This window comes from Rhea americana, unplaced genomic scaffold, assembly GCF_003343005.1.
Source record: "Rhea americana isolate MKP2758 unplaced genomic scaffold, rheAme1 scaffold_44, whole genome shotgun sequence".
Lineage (NCBI taxonomy): Eukaryota > Metazoa > Chordata > Aves > Rheiformes > Rheidae > Rhea > Rhea americana.
Window position 1 is genome coordinate 6,032,422 of NW_028186579.1, and position 13,828 is coordinate 6,046,249.

Below are 13,828 nucleotides of genomic sequence, written 5' to 3' on the forward strand. Positions count from 1 at the left end.
CGCGGCTGTTAACGGCTGTGTGGCTGGGCCGTGGTGTGGCTGCGGGGTGTGGTGTGCTCGGCACTGTGTAACCCGCCCTCCGGCCCTTTCGCTCCCCCCCGTCAAAGACACTTCAGCTGCGAGGGAAAAAATAGGGAAATAAAGATTTCTGAAGAGTTCATAGAGTTTGCAGGCCTGCGAGAGAACAATTTGATCTGGCCTGCAGTCCTGCAGTGTTTATGTGAGCTGAGCTTTTACTAAAAAAGTCAACAAAAATAAATCGGGCTCTTGTAGTTTGTGGTGGAAATGTTTAGAATATGAGTCTAGGATCTTCAACGGGCTAAAGGAAAGAATGCAGTGTTTATTTATTTAACTATCATGAAGCTGATCTTATGAAATCGTTGGCCTAATTCAGAATCCTTCAGAGCTGAGTTAGTTCAGAAGTATGTGCAGTGGGGGTCCCACAGACCTGGAGTCACTCGCGAGAACCAGCCTTGTGCGAGGGCACCGTGACCAGTGTAACAGCCTAACAAGTGCTGCCTGAGTGAGGATACTCCTGCACACCGCATGTGGCTGGAGAGCTGCCCTCTGCTGCACGACATGCATCTCGTTAGGCCTACCTGTTAACCTTCATTTGTTCTTGTTTCCTTTTTTATAAAGCAGGGATACTGCTATGTCCTTGAAGTCCCTGAGGCATTAGGCAATTATACCTATTAGTATTTATGAGATCCTGTGCAAAAGCAATGGGGCKGCAGGAGGAGGGAAACACTAAAACAAGTTTTGATGTTCCTCTGACCAGTCAGATAGTGAACTGTAAATCAAGAATTTATTATCCTTTAAAGAATATGCAGTAGATCCATCCTTACATCTTCTTTCTTTCCTTCCAATTAGATAAACAGCTAATGAAGGAATTCAAGTCCTTGAATGTTTAACAATTAGTATGGCAATAAAAATGTCAACTTGACATATTTAGATGGAAAGCAAGACTTAGAATATATAATAACATGCAGTTAATTTGATAGTGTGTGGCATGAAAACAAATGGTTGACCCTATAAAAGATGGGAGCAACGTGACATCTCAAGGAAAGCAGTCCTGTTCATGTCAAGTGTTCACTTGATATGTTGTTCCTTGTTTCAATTCAATTATTTCCAAATACTTCCTCTTAATGATACAAACATTTCAATCTTTTACTATTCAGCCTTGAAAAATATAAATCTAGTAGTTACATAATCTGCCCATGAATATCAGAATGAAAACTTGAAAACATTCAGGATGATAAAATGTTAGTGCTGTAAGACTTTTTTTTCTTTGATCTATATTATTGCCTCAGTCAGAGCACAGACTGAAAAGCAATGGATTTGCCAACCTCCTGCCTCTACTGCCAGGAATACAAATCAACATTAAAGATGATTTTTAAATTAAATAGCTAGTTAAACATTTGTACAGACATAGCATCAAATAGAGGTTACACTGCCTCTTTTTAAACCTCTTGCCTGCTGGCAAAAATAAAATTGCTCCAGTGACATTTTCTCTGCTCTGCTGTGACAAGGGCTGCATAAATAAAGACACCGTAGATTAGAATAGACTTCAGCAATCTTCAGCTTCCTTTCTTACAGCCTTTTCTGTAGACAGATTTCCATAGCTATGGGTAAAAACCAGGGAGTTTAAAACTGGTATATATGGCAAGCGCATGCTGATGGCAGTAGTCATCACCAACCCTGGGGATAAGAAATGCTGGTTAGAGGAAAGGAGAGGGAGTCAGGACTTCTGACCCTAACTCTGATACAGATTTACTGTGTGGGCTAGGATAAGTCATGTACTTTGAGATCCTTGATGGCATGTGCAAGCAAATGTAAATTTTTCCTTCAACTTTGCCTAAAGAAAGCAAGAAGTGTGATGAACTGTGGTGCCAGCCTAGATAATTCTGATGCTTACTAAAAAGAGAAGTCACTCATGTCTCCAGCAGAGAAGCTGCTGGTGCCAAAATGATAAGTGCCACTCAGAATCAAACATGACTTTTTTTTCCATCTAGAAAAGCAACAAATTATCATGTTACAATCTGAGTGATTCTTCCCGTTTTTATGCTGCTTTACAGTCTGTGCTGAAGCCTCTTTTASCTTCAGGAAGTGAGGAGATTGCTGTTTTGCCAAGCAAGTGTGGTCAGGTTGCTGGCACACAGTGAGCAGACGAAGGACTTGTATCCAAGATTGGCAGGGATGATGCTTCTTCATGTGCATGTGACAGTTCAAGTCATCTCTTGAAAAACTCATAGGAAAGTAGAGAGGGGCAGCAGACCAAATGTTTGCAAGGTAAGTATCAGCTTGGCACTGTATTTTGTACACAAGTGACTGTCAATTRAAGCACACAAACCAATAGTGGAAACAAGCAAATAACACTCTAAACCCTGGGAAAAGCTCTAACAGTCCTTCCTGGTTTCCCACAAAAAAACAGGCTAGCAGTTAACTAAGCCAAAAAATGTACTCAGTTCAGTGGACATAGTTTTAAAGCAGCCAGGCAATTTTGTCTTCTTGCTTTCCATCTCTGAGCTTGTTGCAACTTAGCAGGGTTCTTGCTTTCAACGGTGCTAAACAAACACTCACAGGCACTATTGTGCAAATCACTGATCCCAGATAACAAATGGATTTTTACATTCTTTCTGCATATCTGAATCCATTATCCTAAGAGGGCCCAGGAGAAGGTGGGCATTAACTTAATACAGCTCTGAAAGAGGAACTGTCCAGGCCAGGAGATTAGGAATGACAGAAAAAGCCTTCTAAATTACTAAATCACTTTGAGCCAGGGACCAAATCCACTTCAGCTGCTGGCTGTTTCGTGGCCTGTTTGAAGTGAGCTAGTGATGGCTTTTAGCCCAATTCCTGAAGATGCCTGTGTCAAAATATCTATTTATTTCCTGGCAATCTTGATAGAGAAGCCAGAAGATCTGTGGGCTTGGACAGTTCCCTTCCTCCCTCTGGAACACAGCTCCCCTCAGATCAGATTTGGAGCACCCTGGTATGGTAGGTCAGGATACCCGTTTCATCCTCAGGGCTTTACTTGTTCCCTGCTTATTCTCCCTAGAGCACTGGTCTCAGAATCTCTTCCTAGAGCTCTTTTCCCCGATACTGACAATATTCATATGTAAGGGAGGAAGAACAAAGACAGCACGCGCCTGTTTTCTTGTGTCATTTTTCTATAACCATTTCCCAATCCCAACGTCCAAAGTAACAACATCCTTTCAAACCGCCCCCTCTTGAAATGCCACAGTAGTCAAAAAACTGCAAATCAAACACCTTGTAAACAAGTGACTGAAATCCCGTGGGATGCCCGAGGGCTTGGGCACGTCTCAGAGTGACTATAGTTCCTGCTATACAAATTGGAGTCCATGTAGCAGGGTTCGTGCCAACTCTGAGCTCTTGCTTTTTATTTTTAGTCCTGTTTGTCAAGGGGTTCTCATGATAAAAAGAATGATGTGTGGTGTCAGTGATACACAGATAAAAGTAGATAGTAGCCGGAAGTGATCATATGACTAATCCTCCCCACTAAGACTTTTTGCACAGTATTTAAGGTCCTATGGGCCTCAAGGACTCTGGGTGAATTTCACTTCTCATCAGCAGCCATATGTGGTGAGTCTCATGCAAAGAAGTGGCTGTTACTGTCATTGCTTTTGCCAACAGCTGGGACCATCTGGGACACTAAACATTGTCTAGATGTGTACAATTGATTGAAGATTGTCTCTAAGCCTTCTTCCCTCTTCAGGCCAACGTAACACAAGGCTATTGCCTTCTGCGCATAGTGTACTATGCACAGAGCAGCCTAGTCATCAGAGCTCAGTCCTGTGACTTTTTAGTTCTCCCAGACATAAGCCACCCACACCGATGCTGAAGACAATATTTCTTTCTTTGGAAGAAGAGGCTGCCAATAGGGAAGGAAGGGTGGAAAGTACATTAGATTACATCTCTAAAGCAGATCTATCAGGAGAACAGGATTGGTTGTCATCTGTTTTGGCTTTTTTTCCGCTAAAGTTTGGATTGCTTTTGTTTTTCCTGCACTGTCAAATGGAAAAATACAAGTGGTTAACTGATCAGCAAACCTTTTCTATTGCTTAGAAACATATGGCATTCAAACAGGCAGCAAAGTTTACTTGGTGCACCATGAAATGATGAGGAGATTGGTTGCAATGTAGCATGAAGGCATTTAGACGAGCAGCTGTGACATTATGGCAAAGAAAGAGTGCATCAAAAACAAAGCTGTGAACCCACACGGCCAGACAGTTTAGAATTGCACTTAAATAGACTATGTAAAGGCAAAGGGAGAGGATAATTATGTAATGTGAAAATGGTGTGACACAGATAAGGAATGGAATTTTCTGTTCCTGTAGCTTACTGAAGGAAAATGGTTGCGGTGCCAGGATGTAGTCCATCTTGTGCCAAAAAAACTATTGCAGAATGAAATGGCCTATCACTCTCATCCCTTATGGGCAAGTGAGGTATCTTCAGTCCTAAGCCAAAGGGAACATCTGTAAGGGAGAAGAAAACAAACAGATTTAAGTGTGGCAAGTGGATGTGGTTCTGCCCATTTTTTTAATTTCAGAAGTAGAAATATTTTCTTCTAGAGAACTAGAGGAAGAATAAAGGCTTTGGTCTTCTACATCCCTAAACACTTTCTACTTGGAAGGAGGTCATAGAGTTCAAAGCTTCTTCTCAATTGCTGCATAGTATTGTCTTGATGTCATGCATCATTATAAACAAGTTACTATTTCTTTCAGTGTTTTGTGAAATTGGACTGGGACAATACAGCCAGAGCAGTTCCCCCTCTTATCCCAACAGGCTCTTTAGTGAGCTACTCAAGAGCTGTACCTGGTCAAAAGATGGCTGTCTGGCTGTGTCCGGTACTAGCGCACATCTCTGGGCAATATGGAGTAGAAATTTTGATGAATTTATATGAAGGGTGGAGGGCTGGGAAGAGGAGAGGGAATTAAATGTAAAATGCCATGTTGTTTGATGACTACTTGGTTTGAGAACCCTGGGCTGAGAAGCCCCCAATGCTGCTTTCCTGCAAGCACTGAATGCAYCATCACTCATTTCTCTACGTGTTTTGGATTCTGAAGCCGGTCAGTCATTTACACCTGATGGGATCACAGGAAAACAAAATTAAGAAGGACAGTGTTCCATTCACTTCTGACTGCTTAGTTCAGATTTGAGCTAGATCTGGGATCAATATTTTAAAAAAACAGTAATCGTTGTAAATGAAAAAGTGCTAGGAATGAGATGTAGCAAGGGCATACGTAAAAACCTGCTTGAAGCCATGGGCTTGTGCATAACAGTCTAGCTAATTGCCTAAACTTCTTTTCATCTGCTGTTGTCTCCCTAGACCTTTCTTACCTAACAACATACAAGCAATTTGAAAGTCCTGATGACGTACTATGAGTATATGACCTTTGCMTAGTCTCTGCCAAAAGATTGTCTTTCCTCTTTCTATTTCATAAGCAYTGTCCATATGACCTCGCCCTGCCACATTCCTGGGTATGAAGAAATAGCCTCCCTCCTGTAGAGAGGAGGCAGCCCATTAGGTTAGAAAGAGAAGCATTAAAGAAATTTATTCATAGGTGGCCTGTAACAGGGAATTCACTGAAAGTGTATGTACAGYCCAGTCACTTCTTAGCCCATGTTAAACTCTTTGGCACCATCAGACTACTTGACCAGAAATTTTAAAACTAGCTCAAGCTTGTCTTTACTTGGGTTCCTCATCCTTCTGGTAAATAGCCGAATTTTAGCCTCGCTAGAAATATTCCTTCCCTGAAGAACAACAAGCTATTTCCCCACATCATTAGATGGATCAAAATCTTTTTCAGTTGCCCACAAAACATAGCTGTATTGAATCACATGTTTTCTCCAAAAACTATCCTACCCAAAGGAATCATAAAAACCTTCTGCCTGCCTTTTTTTTTTTTTTTTTTTTTTTTTTTTTTTTTTAGCTCTGACATGACGGGCTCTAACCTCTGTATTAAAGGAAAAACTACTCTTCCCAACCAGGAGGATCAGTAAGAGACTAGATGTTACTCCCTAAATATAAGAGATCCAGTAAATTCAGTCCAGTTTTTTAAGGGTGCCTCGCTATCTAATCTGACCTCATTAAATGTCCAAAGGGCAGACCTGGCTAGAAATCATAATGAAGATCTGATCTATAGCACCTGGTCTTTGAAAAATTACTGTCCAAACATTCTGCCAGCTTACAACCCAGTCCGTACTCCAGATGGAGTAGGAGAAGACTGGGGTGATATTTCCAGCCTTGCCTTGCACTAGCTTCTGATGACCTAGTTCTGTGTAACTAACGAGATCCAGACCTCCCTGCTTGCCTGATACAAAAATATTTTTGCATCATTCTTGAAATTATGATGCTCCCATTGAAGAGCCCATGTACTCTGGTATTTAGCTGTCTTTAGTGACCTCATGCTCATATGCAAAATGATCTGTGATCTGGGCACTACTTGCTAGCAGTAAAACAGAAGGGCTTACTGGAGAGGGACTATCAGTAGGTTTGTATTTAAAGTGTCTCCAAAGTCAAATCAATTCCTCACACCACCACCCTTTTTTTCTGAGCTGCTGAACAACCAGAGGCAATCACTGCACTTCTCTGTTTCCAGTTCCAGCCTTTTACTTCTTCTAGGCAGGAACTGTTTTTCTACACTGTATTTTTACAGCAGCTAGTTTTGTAGGGTCACACTCCATCAGTTCCTCCGCACCAATATTTTGGTGTTGGTGAGCCTCCTTTTTCAGGACATTCTGCGGGACACCTTCCCAGCTGGCCTCCTATCTATGAAACCTGTGTGTGAAATGCAGGCAAATGCATCCAAGTTAGACATAACATCTGATGCCAACTGCATCTGGCAAGTGCTCTGGCACTGCAGAGGACAGCCCCAGGATTTCTAGTTATTTATAATTCAGCATCAGATTGGACCCAGTTGCTCCCGGTTAGAGATCTTTTTGCAATAACAAACTAAGATTACATGAAGAGCTTAAAAAAGAATTTCACCCCTCCAGGGCTAAATTACTTCCACTTATATACAACTGTCATATCTTTAAAGGGCAAACTCGGAAAACTAGCACTGAAAAATATAACTCTACAACTGAGACTGCCTGCCTGCCCTCTCTAGGCAATCACATGTCTCATATCTGTAAGGTCCTTCCTAGCAAGGAACCAAAATTCAAGCTAAGTGGATGAAAGATTTACATACAAAGTAGGAAACAACAGCTTGGGAGGAGGTGTATTCGAATGCTAGAGCCAGTTACAAAGACAAACCTCAAACACCATACGACTACTTTTACATAGCATCTCACTCGTGTCTGGTAAAATCACTCTGTGCTCACTCAGACTTTGCAAACTACTAGTCACCAACTGAGAAAGGCATGGTGACGTACATGTTACGGTAGCATCCAGTACTGGCTAACAATTCACTTCCATATGTAGCTCCCGAATCCATTCCATATATTTTATAACAGATGTATTTTTACATTAAGTGGAGGAATAAAAACCCTATATACCAACTTACCTGTCTTGCAGGAGGTATCATGCTGATCAGCTCACCTTTAGTGAATTTAATCAGTAGTGGAGTCACAGAGGAACATAAAGAGGTCATATTTTCTCTACACTTTCTGTGAATATTCCCAGTCACATGATGAGAGAGCAGTCATGCTTCACATAGTGGCTGTATTCAGCCCTGATTATATACCTGGGTTAATAATTGAAGCACTTAACCCTAGGGGCAAATGGATTTCCCTGAAGAATACAGAAACTGTGAAGGGGGAGAGCTCAACATGAAATGTCAGGATGTGGAGCTACTTACAGCTCTTTGTTCAAAACATTTCCTATGCAAAATATCTTACTGTCTTCATAAGCCTCGGGGATCCAGGCTTTATTGTCCATTTTCCTCTTACTGTCTTTTCAGTGATGGCACAGAGAAAAGTGGGAGGGGAAAAAGGAGAGATGAAAGGAGAGATGAGAAAAAGAGTAAACATTTTTTACTTCTTCTAATCTGGTATTTACATAGAAAAGTTTGGATTTCAGTTTTTCATCCAAAGAAGAAAATTTTCCATATTTTTTCTAATTCYATCTATGTGAAATATCCTGGGTTTTTTTGTAGTTTCTTTTTTCTCCTTTTTCTATGAAGTGAGGACTCAGCACTGCATTGTGTTCACAGAGCAGCACACTGAGACTAGTGACTAACCAGTACCTTGACAAGAAACSTAGCCCATTCTTCAGCCACAATAATATCTTACATCTCCAGCAGCCATAAATGCTTGGGTGGCTCCCCCCAGGACAGGGCTCTGCATAGTCCCTCCCAGGAATGATATGTGAACAAACTTTCAGAGCAAATTCCTGAAAGGTCACCTTAATTGAGGGAAGAAAAATCACTGCCCGCACGTGTGTCTGCAGTTTGCTTCCCTCCTTCCATTAAATCTCCTGATGCTTGACGTGACTAACTTCATGGGCTATCAGATTCTGTGTAAATGCCTGAGATGATCTTTTGGAGTGCGTGCTCCTGCAATGCTCCTGTGACCGAATTCTGCCTTACTTCTACTGGCAAAGAGTCTTCAGAGGTCCTGATCTTGGCCCTGCCTGAAAACACTCAGATACAGCAGCGATGAGTTCAGTTTGCAAGGAGCTGTATGATCCCTTGGTCAAACACTCAACTGCGAATGGAAATAAAGAGCGGCAGCAGGCTGCTCAGTCCTCCTTCCCAAGGCCACAGACTACACAGACTACACTTTAATTGATGGCACAGGGAGCTAGGTTTTTGCAGTTGTGTGGATGGAAGATGATCTGCATTGCCTCTGCTCCATAGTAAGTACTGTAGTTGTGTGATGTAGGGTGTAGCTATGTCTGCTTTGCAAAGAGGGGCTGTGAGATAGAAAGAGTAAATGGTGTATCCAAGGGCCTTGGTAGTATGAGAGTCAGGAAAGTTTAGAAATTAGACATTCATGTCTCCCCGCTGCCCATGTTCATACCAGTTGCAACTGTACTTTCAATAAAACCCAAAGATTTAGAGAGARTGAATTGCTGTAGGTCTCCTAGGTTCATTCAGTCGAACACAATTCATTGTTAAACGTTTTTAAGCTAATCTACCATTTGCCAGTCTTGGCTTCATTTCTCATTCAAAGAACTGCTGAACAGAAAGGTCAGGTAGGTTAGAAAGGTGAAATATAACAATAAGCAAAGGCCATTTAGTTGGTTCTGATTTTTTTTTCTCAAAAATAGAACAGTCCGCAATCAGCGATGCAATCTCAGGTTGCCAGACAGTACAGGGCAGCTGCCTGCTCCAGCCTGCTCATTGTCATTGCTTCCTGTGAGGTTGTCTCCCTTTCAGAAAGAGCCTGTAACTCATTAGCAGATGGGCAGAAATTAKGTAGGAGTGGCTGAGGTTCTTGAGCAAAGCTATTCATTTTCCAGTATGACTGTGGCTATCCAAGAAGTCCTAGGCAGTGGTCTTACACAGACCAGGCACATACACAGACCATCTTCCACTGCATATGCAGTGAATCCTTTGCATGCAARACTGGCCACTTTGGAATTGTGTATCGCTGACTCATATGCAAGGCTCAGAGATGACAGTGAGTAATGCTGCCTCTCCCCAGACTTTCTCTCCTACTGGAAATGGCATCCATCCACAGTAAGGCTGAATGAAATTGTCCTAGTGATGACTTGGTACCAGCAGCTGAACTGTTTTTAAAATCCCAACTAAAATTACCAATATGAAATTGTAACCACCAAGACCTGGATCATCAGATGCATGGTTTTGTTCCAAACTCACTGGCATCCTTKAAAGTTTTTCCATTGATTTCAGTGAATTTGGAATTCAGAGTTTAATGGAGAAAGCTGCAACTAAAACAAGGCATAACGAGGTGAGGGCCTAACCTCATCCATTCAACCTTAGGAGCTTAAAGCTTCACTAACCACTATAGTCAACTGGGAGCACAGGCCCATCCAGAGAGCAGATAAAGTCCCCATCTCTTTCCATTAGGTATAGGTTGGTGTGGGACCTACAGTTTAGGTGTCTTAGTTAAGCGCCTTATGTTGGATGGTCTTTCTGTGTGATCTCGGGCGGTTCATTTTCTCTGTACCTCTTGGCAGCTCTAAGGCAAGGCCTTTTCTGTTTATACCTCCTGGCAGCTCTATGATTAGGACTGTTGTGTCTCACTTTATATAAAGAATTTTTAGGTCTTTAAAAAGAAGCTTTAAGGAAGTACAAAGAATTATTATATTTCAACAAAGGGAACCTGCTGTCAAAGAATCTGCACACACAGACTTCTGTCTTCACCAGTCCCTGTCTTCTCTCACAGTACAACCGTRTTACTTCATCTGACTGTCAGTTCTTGAGCATCCAAACCGTCATTCATTTGTATTTACTTCAGCACCAACTAGTGTTCAGTCTAGAAGCTAAGAGCTTTCTGCAGAATTGGTTTCAAGTAGATATGCAAAGAAAAGCAGCTGGGCAGTGGGCCTATTTCCCTTCTAGCAGCTTTTGTTATGATTTTAGATGTGAAATCCACTGATGGCGTGAGGTCTGAATTGATTTTCTGAACTGCCTTGTTCACTGACATAAAAACCTCCTCCCTTAAAATGAATCAGACCAAATCCTTATGATATTATCCCATGACCTAAAGAGTGGCTTTGCATTTGGCCACAAGAAGAGCGGCATTTTTTTAACTACATGGAGCTGGGAATGTTTGAGGCAGTGACTCTCTTTATTCAGAGTGATACACAGTCATGACTGGAGGAACTTCTCATTTCCCTGTCMATTACCAGATCAAGCAGCCTTGTCTAATCCCTCCTGCAGCCTTCAAAGTAGGGACACTTTTAYGTGTTTTAATTCTGTGCCAAAATCTACCTTTAAAGTTGTTACCACAGTCACTGCCAGATGTGAGGGGGCAAGTGCCTTCTCCCACTTTTTGTCCAAAAGAAAGAAGTGAGTGGAATCACTCAGGCATAGACTGAATCTCCCAGATGAGATCCTAAAGCACCATGCAGTCAGTAGTGAATTAAACCTCACAAACTCTTCCTGAGTTAATACTAAGTTGTTTTCACTGATGGAAAGCGAAGAGATAGACAGAGCAAGGGACAGAGAATGCAAAGAGGAGTTTGGTTTTGTTAGGAACAAAGAGAGTGAAGGAGGTGTGCCTTGTCCATCTAAGTGATTTACTAAGGGTGATGTTAGCATTAGCGGTCTTTCCACTGATCTCAGCTGAGCCTCAGGTGTTCTGATCTCCCGTCCATCTCTTTCCCCTCAGTCACTGCAGACTTCATAATCAGAGCTCCCTCAATAACATTCATGACTGATACATTGGTATATTCAGCACCTAACTTTTGCTGTCGCTTGTTGARCAACTTGTTCATTGATTCAGAGATTACAAACCTAGGAGACAGTTTCATCATAGCCCAAGCTCCTGCATTCCATAGGCGGCAGGTTCACACTGGATTGCTTTTTCTTAGAACTACAGAGTAACTGTCAGTGGAAAATCTCTCTCTCTCTCTCTCTCTTTTTTTTAAGTATTGCTAGTGAATGGAGAAATCTACCATCTTACATAAACTGGTTAATTACTCTCACTTCTAAAAAATCATGTTCTTTTCTAGTCGTGATTTGTCAAATTTCAGTTCCCTATCATGGTTTTATTTATTTTTATGCCAGTTTAAACAGCTCTGCATTATCAAATCTCTGGTTTTATGCAGGCTTTGAGAGACTGTGACAAGTCAACCCTTCACCTGATCTTTGTTCAAAACAGATTGCGCTCCTGGAGTCTTTCACTGTAGGGCATGCTTTATGATCCTTTAATCAGCCCAGCATCTCTTCTCTGTACTTTTTCCAATGTGTTATCATCCTTCACAAGGTTATTCACAAATAACCTTTTCATTAATCAGGCCATTCTTCAGATGGTTGAATAATATATGCTTAATGAATTTACAGTAACTTTCCTATTGGTTGGTTATTTTGTTTGTGAATTATTAAAGTGAGCAGCTGCGGAGGTCTGTCCTACAGCTTCACTGGCCATAAGAAATGTTTTCCTGTGTTATTAGTCCTTCTTCTGCACAAGCCAGTATGCCATCTGCCGCTGATCCCAGCTGAGCCACAATGAAATACAAACATGCCAACATACAAAAATGTTCCTGTGTCCCAGGATGAAAAGGGACATAAAAAGCAGCCACTCTTGTGTTAACTCAGCCCTTCTTTTTGTTTCCTAGAGATTGTCAGAATCATTTGGTATGCAAGAAATTCTGAGAGAGAATACTATATGTATATTGTATGAATATTATGTATCAGCCATTCAAACAAGTTGTAGTGCCTCATTGGGAAAATCCTGAAAAAAGAGTATGTTTATCCCCACAAGAAGCTTCTTAAGGGGCTGCTCCAGGTAATGCTTTTTACTGTATCTACTGCTTCCTAACCTATCACTCTCAGTGATTTGTCTTAATTACCAGGCTCTATGGTTATTGAGTGACTCAATGGGATATTTGTGAGCAAACAGAAGGTTGGTGTGACTTCTGGGCAAAGATGCAACAGCATTGAAGGTTCTTCGCTCATGAGAATGTCCTCAGTCATTCTCATCTGCAACTGAAAAGCTAGATGTCCACAAGAAATCTGTATCTATACATACCTATACAAATTTTAGCTCAGTTGAGTTTCTTAACTGCAAATTAACTTCACTCTCTTCCCCTTGGCAGCAATGTTTTGCTGTCATTTGCTGCAGTGAAACAGGCCATGGAAGTTCCCCTTTGGCTTTTCGTTAGAAAGCCACTTGTTCAATTTCATGTTCTAGGTTTCAGCTAAACTCTTCTTTCTTGCTAAAGCATATTTCCATTGAACACACAGCTTCGTGAAGAAATATCCCCTTCCTTGTCCTGCCACTTCTCCTGATCCTGCTTAAACCAGACAGGTAGTGGTGGTTCGTTTTGCTCTTGTTCCCTTCGAAGCCACTGAGGTAATACAGCCTGAACTCTCTACCCAGCTATATGACACTCAAAACTCTTCCTCTGCCCCTACAAGGGAGAATCAGAATAATGATGTCACTGAAAAGCGAATGGGAAAGTTCAGACTTGCATCCCTTGGTTTCACTCTGCAGTTTTGGGCCCTTGGAGATAGCTCTCACTGCCACCAGTATGGAAGAAAGGAGCTAATTTCTGCTACTTTCAGCTAGATTTCAGAAACTATAGCCACTTCCAGGCTCTGGATTGCTTGATCCAGAGTCAAAGGCAACCTCCTTTGTTCCCCAGACCTCTTAATTTTGGTTCAACAGACACAAGTGCTCCTCTCTGTGCTTTCCCTCTCCTTTTCAACCCCCCATCCTCACCCCCTACACTCCCCAGATTGTTGCCTGGGAGTCTACAACCTTATCATCTCTGCAGGAGAAGATGTGTGTGAATTTGTGCTTCCCAGGTCACCAAGACAGTGCTGGAGCAAAGGAAGTAGGCAGGCAGAGCCTAGGTGATTTGACCCTAAATGTTAAGACAATGGGCTTTCCTGCCATTGTTTCCTATCAGTTTGCCTCACTGCTGGAGCTCATGCACATTCTGTCCTAAAGGCTAAAAATGCCCCAGAGTGAAGGAAAGGGGCCATTTCAGACATCTGGGGCCAAAGAAGAAGCAATTTGTTAACCACGTGTAGCCACAAATGAAGCTTTGAGCGAGGGGACTACAAATAACAAACTATTTCCAGATGTTCAAAGTCAATTCAAACATGCCACCTGCTGGCCCTCATCTTGGAGACTTGATAGCAATGGGACAGATGGCACTGAAGAATCAGCAGAAGAGTTTCCACACTCCCCAAAGACTTCTTATAAAATATGGTCCTCTTCTCAC